Here is an 11,389-nt window from a genome sequence, read left to right on the forward strand (position 1 = left end):
TTCTTCTTAAAACCACTTCCTGCCGGGGCAGTTTCAATGTTGATGATGCTGAGCCGGGATATTTATCATTTTTAATCATCTTTAAAAAAATCTTCATTTACTGGACACTTACAAACGTGTGAAGGACTGTCTGGTGCCACTCTAGCCTGACAGACCAAATCTATTGATGCCCGAGTATGTCAGCCAGGCCTGCAGCCTTGTAAAAAGAGCCCAGATTGTGCGGTGTTATATAACTTTCTTTTGTTCACGAACCTGGCTCAGTGTGCTGCTGACCTCTTTTCAATAGGGGCCAGATTAGCATACAGCGGTGCTGTGTGGCTCATCTCTGCGCTGGTGGAGCGCTTTTGTCCCCAGTGGTAATCCGCTCACTCTAAATGTCCCAAACCGCGGTATACTGTTTCAAAACAAGGCTCATTATCTCCACTTTTGAGAGTGAAAAAATGTCGGTAATTCCCAGCAGCCTGGTCTTTTGTTACAAGGCCCTGTTCCCTTTGTCCGAGTTCCGAGACCCCAACCTCGCATATAAAGCATACATGTCCGGATCCGGAATCCCCGGCAGGGAGTGGTTAATACTTTTTGGCATCAACCTATTCTAATTTTGGGGGGTTTAATCACTTATTACAAGGACACACTTTTATTAGGCCTCCAACTAAGAAGTCAAAAAAGAAAGAAATATATTATACAATTTTACAGAACAGACACAACAAATGGAACAACATGTGTGGACAACCAATAACTAGTTTTCAGTATTCTTTGCTTCCACTTAAACTTACTCAAGTAAATGTAGAGCAATCTAATGACTATTCATGGAAACTCAAAGTATTAAGTACATGTGACCCAACCTAACAAAAAGTGTCACAGGTTGTTAGCACCAATGTTGAGGTTAAAGGCGTCTAAAATAATCTTGCATACAATGTTAATCAATGGGAATGTTTTAACAATGTTTACCTGCACCATGACCTTTTATTTTAAGATAAACTGAAACTGAGTTACTGCAAATCGTGACTCGAGGTCTGATTTTGTGGGATCCAATCATGTGTGGTTCATATATTGTTTCCACATATTCCCAGTGTGTATTTTGATTGACTTTCCAGGAGCCCATCTATAGTTAATCAAGCACCTCACTCAATATGGCAAATGAAGTTCCAAGACTTGCTGCATACCTGACTCGCTTTTTTTCTCTTAACGTCCCTTAAAAAAAATAACTTTTCCCCTCACACAGGGTAGTTCTCTCCCTGTGTTTAGTTCTAGCCCTGTGGAAAAACAATTCAAATGGTTCTGCTGTATATTTTTTTCCAGGAGTGTTTTTGCAAGGGGAACATTATCTACGTGCTGTTAGGTCCAGCCCAAGCTCCTCACATGAAAGCCATGCCAGTAAAGATTCCCAGTAAACTGGCAAAGGATAACATTTACACTCTCGGAAACCTGTTTCCACAAGGCCACAATGCAAAGTTAACTCAGACGTTTGGACCGATGTTATTGTAAGGGTTATGATTTCAGTGAAGTGAAATGTGCATACAGTAGATGTATAGACAATGAAATCTCGAATTATCATTAAGTAATGGTATGCTCGTTGTTAAACAAACAAAAAAGCAGTGGGAGGGGAATAAAAACAGAGTTTGACACGATCTAAATACAGACTATGGGTACAATCATGGCAGATGTGCTGCTCAAAGGCACCAAAAATAGTTGAATGACTTGGCTGTAGAGCTTTAAATAATACCTAACACATTGTTTAATCCTTTAGGACCAAACTGTCAAGCACAGAAATTTGTTAATTACAGACATGTTTGCTTGGCAAGACATGATCCTGGTCCAATTTCATGGACTTGCTTAACAGTTAGAAGAAAATTCATGCTTACTATAGCACAAAATTTTGCTAACTGTAAGCGATATCTCATGGCATTGCTTGGCCTGGTTGTGCTAAATGGTTGCGCACGCATAGAGATTTCCATTGTCACGTCACTGAGTTATGCAAATTTTTTCCTCTGAGGTAAGTGTGTCTTTTGCTGTGTTTACTGCTTACAGTCTTCACAAAATACATGGAGTCTGTGTTAGCTTAAAATCCTGTGCTGAGCAACACCCTGAAATTGGGCCCAGGGCCCAACTTCATAGGGTTGCTAAGCACCATGATTTTCTACTAACGCTAGTAACGGAACTGTTGTCCATTTCATAGACCAGTAAGCAATAAGCATGCTATAGAACTCACAAACTTAAGTGTTACAATTGAAATCTCCATGCATACGCAAGCATTAACATTATGTGATTGTGACATACTGGCGCTCCAGCTAGCAAAGTTTTTCTCCTATAGTTAGCACAATATTTCTGCTTCAGCAACCACATAAAATTGGGCCCAGCTGAAATTTCCTTTCACTTCTGATTGATTCTCTACTTGTGTGTGTGTGTCTCGGCACAAGAATATGTGCATTTCCTGATCGGTGATCAGTAGATTATTTAACCACTGCGGAGTTTGTGCCCACCCCCAAAAGTTAACAAATCTTTTAACACTAAAAGGTGTGTGTTTAGTTTTCATGGGGGTGGGAATTGTGAAAGTGTCTGGTTCAGGGATACCTGTGAAGTTTTTTCCCCTACTGAAAATAAAGCTAGTGAATTCTAAATATATTTGATAGCCTGAAATCAGTCCAATAATCAGGCATTTGCTGGAAAAAAGGTATTCCTGCGAGTTCTGGAATGATAGATCACCACTGTTACATTTATGTCACACATGGCAATCTTTGACATAATAGAAATTGATGGGATAATGAGGGAGAGACCAAAATAAGTTGGAGACAAACTTGTTCACTTGTGAAAGCTGTGCTTTTTGAAAATATGAAATATGCACTCAAGCATTTCAATCACGTTCAGAACAAAAGTGATGTCTTACACGCCCTTCTCGGCCTTCTGATGTACATGTATATCTGTTGAGAAATGTATGATGTACATGTACTCAGAACACCAAATGTGTGCACACTGTGGTCAGAACAGCTGCAGAACTGATTGATTAGTTATTTTCACTTTCTACTGCCAGGAAAGCTGTAGCTGGAGATGACCGCTGGTCCCAGATGATGGCCACTACTGCTATGATCAGCCCTGAAACAGGTGCAAAGCCTCATTGCCCTGAGGTTGAAAGGAGTTTCCTCTGTCAGCTGCTTTTACACACAATCTCCACCTCTCCAGTATCAGCCTAGAAATTTAGTGGCACTGAAATTGCTGACTGTTCTAAATTTTTGCAGACTGGTTTTGTTCAGCAAACTGAGAAATGGTACAATTAACTGTTCTGTCAATGAATGCTTTTACTTTAAAAAAGTCTTTTGAAATTGCAAATCAGGATTTAAGTGATTGGTTTCTTTTGCTTACAAGCCAGGGGTAACAGATTTTTTAATGACACCATTATACAATTTTTCTATGATACTTTTTCCCTAGTATAAGATGGTCAGACAGAAAATTTCAATTCAAGTCTCAACAGATTTCAAAGAAACAGCTTCTAAGTGACTTCTATGAAATGAGCCAACTTTGTGCAAATTACATTCACTGTTCTTGAATTGATATTTAGATTTACCGCATTTTGAATTTCTGACTTAATGTACATGGAACTTTTCATGGCAAGTCTAGTAGATTAACTTTAAAACAATTCCTTGAGAAAATCACAGTTTCGCGGTTGGGATGGTGTATATTTCCTCCCCCCTTCCCCCAAAAAAGTAATACCCATTTCCTTAATTTGGGGACTTTCAAATGAACAGCATCTTTCTCAGCATCTTCAACCATCATACAACATTCTTTTAAGTTTCTGAAAGTTCTTCAGATTCTTAAATTTCCTTTAAAATGAGTGTAAGAATTTGTCACTGCTGACTTGCAAGGTATAAGCCACAGGTCGGTTTAACATTTGGGCATGCAAAAATCCCATTACTGATCAAAATAATGATGTGATTTATATTCCAATTTCAGAACGAATGGATTTCTGTTTACTTTTTATGATTGAAACTGAACTCTTATATGTACTGTGGGCAAATTCTACTGCCCTCCAAAAACAACAGTCAAAAATTTCATGCAATTTTAAAATGCCTTTGGTAATTTTTGTTATTACTTTCGGTTTTGGGGGGGGGGGTGTTAAGAATAATGCCAGCTTCCCATGATTTATCTTCAAATGACAACTGCCTCTCTAATAAACTTCAGAAACTGCTAACACCCAGTGAATAAATCAGGTGTCTTTATATTGATAGCCCTGGCAAGGGGCCATAATGCATCTAATGGCAAATGGAACAGGTAGAAAATTCACAGTGGATAGTGCCACCCCGGCACTTATGAGATTAGATTTCATGGCTGCTTGCGGTATCACACTCATTACCACCATGCAATCAACAGCTTGCACCATTCTCTCTTTATGCTGTTTTGTTTTGTTTTTTTCTTAGTAAGCAAGGATTTTTTTTCAACCTATTTCTTTCTTTACTTGTGGAGTTCACTCAGGTGATGTTTGATAAATTCCCTCTCCCTCCCATTTCCATTCACTGTCGCTTACTTGTTAAAAAAAAAGTGACTTGAAGCTTTTGTTTGCAGCAGCCACAGTGATTTCATGTTTAGACGGGATTTATTACGGACTAATCAAAATGTAAACCTCCGCTAGAACATTCTAAAACTCTGCTTTCTGTCAAAGCCATTCCATGGTTTTTAATAATGTCCACCAGACCGCATGCATGATCCATCGCTGAAACCAGACACCTCAAGATGATTTTCAATCCCACAGATTTTTTTTCTGTCCCTTAGACACAAAATTGGTAAATTTTAATGCACTGAAAACTCTTCATGGGAATTCTAAATTGTTAATACTGGGCTATGAAAGTGGAAGGGCAGTTGCCTGCTAAAATCGGCAGTCGGCAAAGAGGTGACTTGGAAGAAAGATTAAGATTTTCCTCCTACCTCCAATCCAACAATTCTCTTCCCTCCCGTTACTTCTCCTGGATCATCAGTGAATACATTTTGTAACAAGCAAAAACTGGAACCGTGCTTAAGCTAGTCATGTTGGTTTTGAGGGTTGTGCCACTAATTGGATTTTGTTGTTTAGAACAGATTCAAAGCACCATCTCATGTGTGAAATCTGTATGTATCCTGATTAGATGCAATTGCTTCACAGGTTTAAATGATTTTTTAGTTTAGAATAGCAGTCTCATTAAGTCTGAAGAATGGAGTCTCTCCTAAACATCCTTGCCCTTAAAAAATTATTACATACACAAATGACATCTAATATTGATGTCACTCAAATTATTTATGAACATTCTGAGGGAAAAACATCTAACTCCTTAGCCTACCGAATTAAACAAACCGGAAGATGTAAATTTAAACTCCTTCAATGGGAAACTGTTACCTATGTTTTTATTTAATTTTTCTTATTTTGTTTATTAAAACGGTAAGTTAGGTTTTAATACCTGGGGAAACCTGTGGGGGAAGTTGAAAAAAAGTTTGCCCTGGCAGGCGAAGGTGTGTGCGTGGGGAGGGACCCTTGGGATGAGATGGGAACCAAACTGTTCATGACTCTTCGCAGAAATATAATTTTAAATTCACATCACAGGATAATAAACAAGAAGATCGCCATGCCACGTTCACTTTCAAACACAGGTTTAGAAAATAAAAGCAATCTGTGCAGAAACATTTCAGCATTAATATGTCCCGTCTATCCCAGACTCAAAAGTATAAATTGGTTATCCCCCCCCCATGGTGAGGCCTGGCATAAATCTTGGATGGATGGGGAAGCCAGCACTCTTAAATTCAGTTGATCAACCATGCATATTGGCCAACTTTTTGCCTCTTTGGTAACCATGATACTTATACATGGGGTGAAACAAATGGGGTACGGTGACTTGCTCACTCAAAAACTGCACCATCACTGCCGGGCTAAACCAGCAGTGGAGTCAGGGACTCTGACCTTGAAAAACAAAATGTGATTCAGTACAGCACATTAATTAATGAGAGATTCGTAAACCTATCTACACAGCAGGTTTACTGACAGAGAAGAAGGTTCAGGTAGACTACCCAAGCTTAAGGGACAGCCACGAACTCTAATGCTCCAGGTTAAAAAGAAATCAAGTGAGATTAAGGTTTCCATGGTGTGCATTGCCGTATCTTGTCTTATGCCGGGACCCAAGTGTATAAGACCAACTTGACATGCCATTGAAAATATTCAGCTTTTTATTTCTCTTTGTTTGGCGTGGGGGGGGGACTAATGAATGTATTATTCAAAGCCATTCTATTATCCAATGATGGGTTTTCCACAATAGGCCTATCTGTTATCTTGATGAGAAGAGAGAGAACTGACTCGGAGAATAGCCGCAATCGTATCAAGTCTCATAATCTGCTATTAATAGGACACCTAAAGTGCAACTGTCTACAGGATGGCACAGGAGGGGTGTTTCAGAGGGAGAGGAGTGGAATGTCTCACTGTCAGTCCTCTTTTATCTTAAAAATGATTTTTTTTCAATCCCTAAAGGAGGATATAAGCACATGGGCTGTGTACCCCCCCCAACATTTTAAATGACTAGTATAAAGTTTATCTGTCATATGAATGGCTGCAAAAATAATAAAAACCCACCTATTACTCTAGTCTACAGACTAAATCTTAGCACTGTGAAATATGTGAACAGATTTGGGAATCAGGGGTGCCACAAAGGGGAGGGGTAAGGGATAAGTATCCCCCCAACAAAATTTTAAGTTAAAAAAGGGGAACAAATGAAGAAAGCAACAGAAATAAAATACAAAGAAATGAAAAGGAATGTAAATCACAATTTGCTTGGAAACAAACATTAAAATTGACATCCTACCACTGAATAATGCCCCTCCCCGAAATCCCCCCCTTAAAAAATCCATTCTTAACATCAGCAACTTGACCTCCAAATTGTGATCAAATGGCATCATCTTCTTGAATGTGATGGAGTCAGCTGACAGCTGCCAACCATTCAACAGCTTTGCCTGTGGTTCTAATGATAAATGGCATAAACCCATGTCTGCATGAAAACTGTATACAGACATGTATCAGCGGTTTGTTCAGAAAGGGCTTCCCCTTTCCCTCCAAAATGAAAGCTCTCTCTTCTGAAAATGTTAGAAAGCAACCAAACAAGCAACATCAACAATTCAAGTGTAGCTGCAATACATTTTCTTAGACACAATGTTTCTGCAACTTGATACTCTTCTTAATATATGAAAACTATTTGAAATCCCTATATTCGGTTAAATGTGTTGAAAAGATTACTATTTGAAACATTTAAAATTATCAATGCTTTCTGGGACAACTGAGGGCACTGTTGCTGTGACATCATCTATGGAAGACATGGTTCAGTGTATAGATGTTTGGGTTCAAATTGTGAACCCTGAATTTACTCACTGAAAACATTTCTGAGAAAGAGTTTCTTGCTTGCTTTATGCTATGTACAATAAAAAGCGATAAATTAACAAAGAAACAAAAAGGTAGGCAAGCAAAATCTGAAAAAAGCATTTTTTTTGTGCACAAACCAATGAAACATTGAGATTGCTTCCTTGGATGACATCAAAGTATTGCTCATGCATATGGAAATACTAGCATAGGCCTACAATCAAAAAGCAGCAAAAATAGACTTTAAAGTAGTGAAACAAACACTGAAAATGACGTTAACTGAGAAAAATCTTTTGTGCAAACTCTAGCTAATCAGTTGGCATTACCATGGAATGCCTTTCCATCTTGCACATTTGTCAATCCATCAAATGTTCCGTGCCTCATTCAGAAGATGTAGGAGACCAGTTAGTCCATTCAGTAGGTCTACTGTCACACCTAAATGGAATGATGGACCAATGAGCAGAGAGATCTGCTCAACACAATATATTTGTTTAGCATAAAGACTACTAGCCAACAAGCAATGCATATTGTTTGCACCAATTTTTTTCACCGCTTAACAGTTTTATAACATAATTATAGGTCTACCAAATAACTCTCTAGCTTCTTGCATTGCGATTCAATTCATCCCTGCAATATCCAAACAGGATAAAATATACGTATGCACTGAAATCCTAATTAACCAATGCCTTTTCCTTCCTATACCATCTTTCTGCCGAAGGGGGGGCAAAAGGGATAGACAGGAGGGGGGGGGGAAAGATGGATTGGCCACACTGCGACTCGCAGCCCGCCTGTCTGGCCTCTTTATGTGTGATTTCCTCTACATGGTCCTCCACTCGCATCCATCAGTCACTTCCTATTCTCTCCTTTCCTCCCTCCCCTCCTCCTCTCCTCCTTCTTTATCCCTGACACCACCAGTCTCATCCTTGTCTCTGGCCCACTCTCCCTCTCTATCTGCCTTCTCCTTCTTTTCTGGCTTTCAATCTCTGTCGTCTCCTTCATACTGTCGCGACTCACTCTGCGCCGATCACCACATCTTGATGACTTTGCACTTTTATTAATAAATCTTGATCATTTTCGCTGAATGCCTGTTTGCAAGCAGGCTCAGACTGAAGATCAAGAGCTTGTTTACTGTTTAACTCTTTGGTTACCTTTTTTTCCCTTTGTTGTTTCCTTTTCTTTTCTTTTTTTTGGCACATGTCGGGATAAGCAAATAAACCGTTGTGCTGATCCTCAGTTCTGAGTCATACTTATTTGGAGAGATCCAAAATGTTTCCAAAGGAAAAGAAATAACAGAAGAAGGAATAAACAGAATTTTGTAAGATTAGATTTGGTTATTTTCATGTACAAAAACAAAAAAAGAACAAGCGGTACTCTGCCCTACAAAACTGAGCCAATGTAATGTAAAAGTAGCATTGGCTTGGTCACACACAAACACTAATAGAAATAACCCCCAAAAAAGTCTCAATATGTCATTTCACTCTTGTAAACTGAGAAAAATCTGTTCCTATTGAGATAATTGAGGGAGTTACAAGTACTGAAAAAAAAACATTATTTTTATTTGACTTTAAAGTGGGGTAAATTTTTTTTTTACCACCACAATTTTGAAATCAGCAGTAATCTTTTAGTGACATGCAAAACAATGTCAAAAGGTAAACTGGAAGTCTTAAAAACACTGTTCCAATGATGGAGTCAGCTACGACGACCTAAGGAGAAGACAAACAAAACCGAAGAGCAGACAGCCCTTCTGATGTGATCACTGCAATCAAGTGTTTGCGGATGCTTGCCAGAGTCCTGGTGTGATTATCGCAAATTTCTCCACTCGCCCACACACCAGCAAGTCCGAAGAATTGCGTCTCCCGATCCCAAAACACACCAAACATCTTGACAAATCAAGAGGAGGGGGACAAAGAGGAGATCCACAAAAACACGCGACTTGTCGTGGATCCAAGATGCAACTCGACAAGGAGCTTCACGCTTCAGTCCAAAAACAAACACGGTTTTTCCCAGTTCTTTGTTTTGTAATCTGGCAAATGTAGATTGGATTACTGACGCAGGGTACACGCACAACACGGATTCATTTCCCTGTCAACGGGCCGAGATAAATTGATTGCACGGAGGAACTGGCACACACAATCATGTCTGGCCACTGATTGCATCACAGGAATTAGTTTTCTGTGTCTCAGCCAAGGATGGGGGGGGGCTCTTGTTTGGATTAACTTTAAAGAAGCTGATGTTGAAGATTTCCCCAAAGCCTTTGGTGTTATTAAAATAGATCATAACCCCTGCATGTCATCTGGAATTTTTAACAAAGGGAAAGGCTTTCAAAATAAAGTGAGGCCCAAGAAATTAATACTACTCTATTCACTAAAAACAAAAAAACTAAATTGTAAATTGGGAAATGTGGCAACGCATACTTGATTCCAAGTGACCCCCATCTGCCATTCCTACTGAACACTGACAAAAGACCCCCTTACAATCATTATTATTTTATTTACCTTTTTTCCATTCACTAGAGGGCGCTCTTTTCCCAAACGGCCAAATGGCTAATATTTTATCAGTGGGGAAATGAGATCTGAGAAGTAAGTCAAACATGATTGCTGTGTAACTATCTCCAGTTGTACAAAATATCCTCAATACACTACAATCAAATTATTGAAGAAAACTCTCCATGTTTAGTTCATTTCTTTGTTTAAACTATCTTATTCAAGTTTCATTTTTGTTAGAATGTAAACTGTTATGTATGACGGCGGGTTAAAGCAGTTTTAGTTTGGGAAAAAAATGCTTAATCTTGAATTTAATCCAAATTACAAATAACTGAAACGACAATTTACCTACTCACTGGAAAAGCATTTGTAGTTGTTTAATAAAACAATAAAGGTCAATGAGAACCAACTACAATAAAGCCTTTACAATAATTGTTTCATTTATGAGGTAGATGCTCTATTTAAAGGTTGTAAACAATATAGCCACTTCTCTAATTCAGTCAGCATTCCCATCATCAATTTTGCTGTGCAATAGCATTTTGCACATATCAATTAATTATTGATAAAGATCGATACTGCTATGACTACACACTTGTACAAAATGTTGCATTATGTGTTGCAACCATGTTTACATTGTTTCAGTTGGATACGATTTCTGATTTCCACTCAAATTGATTCTGAGGCTTCTTCAACAACCTCTAAAACCTTGCATCAACTCCTTGAGAAAGTATAGATGAGTCTATAAAGAGAAAGTGTCTCAAAAGAAGTTCTTAAGTAATTATTTTAAGCACAGTAGCCAGCCCTGCTTTAATGTGAAAAAGTAGTCTGTACCAAACCATATGGCTCCTTGGGCTCGTATTTATTTCCACTCTTCATGCAATGAAACAACTAAAAATTCTTTTGCTCCCTCCTCTCTACAAATACAATACACAAGCGCATCAGAGTTTCCTTGCCAGTAAACTTCCATTGCTATTTACACTCCTGGCATAGTTCTAAAAAGACTTACCGGTGCCCCCAAACACAAATTATAGCCTGCAGCTGGATTGGAACCTATCACCCAGTCACAATACTGGCATGGGCATCGCCAGGAATTTTCCGGGGAGGAAAAGAACTTTATCTGCTGTGGGGGGGGGAGGAGAAAGCATTTATCAGGTAAACAAGAATTTACAATTAACAGCAGGAGGGGTCAATGTTAAGATTTTTCAAGCAAACTTGTGGTTTTCACGCCCTTCATCTCTGTTTTTTCATTTCTTTGGCTTTTCCCCCTTTTTTCCTTGAGATGTACGCTTGCAGGTACACTATGGAATCAATCTCTTTTGGAAGAGGTGTGGCTCTTAGAAGAACTAGTACACCCGCAAGCCTACATCTCATGTAACTTTCACCATGCAAAGCTTCAAATCTTACTTCCCTTTTTTCCCTCAATTGTTCTTATTATTTTTTTGGGGGGTGGCATCCCTTTGCCTCCCCTCCTGATGCCCATGCACTAGACCATGATTTCCATCAAACTTGACTAATGCCATAATGCAGAAACAACATGTCCCCAAAAGTC

Source organism: Acanthaster planci, linkage group LG12 (genome assembly GCF_054643075.1).
Source record: "Acanthaster planci isolate LZ-2023a linkage group LG12, COTS_SCS, whole genome shotgun sequence".
NCBI lineage: Eukaryota > Metazoa > Echinodermata > Asteroidea > Valvatida > Acanthasteridae > Acanthaster > Acanthaster planci.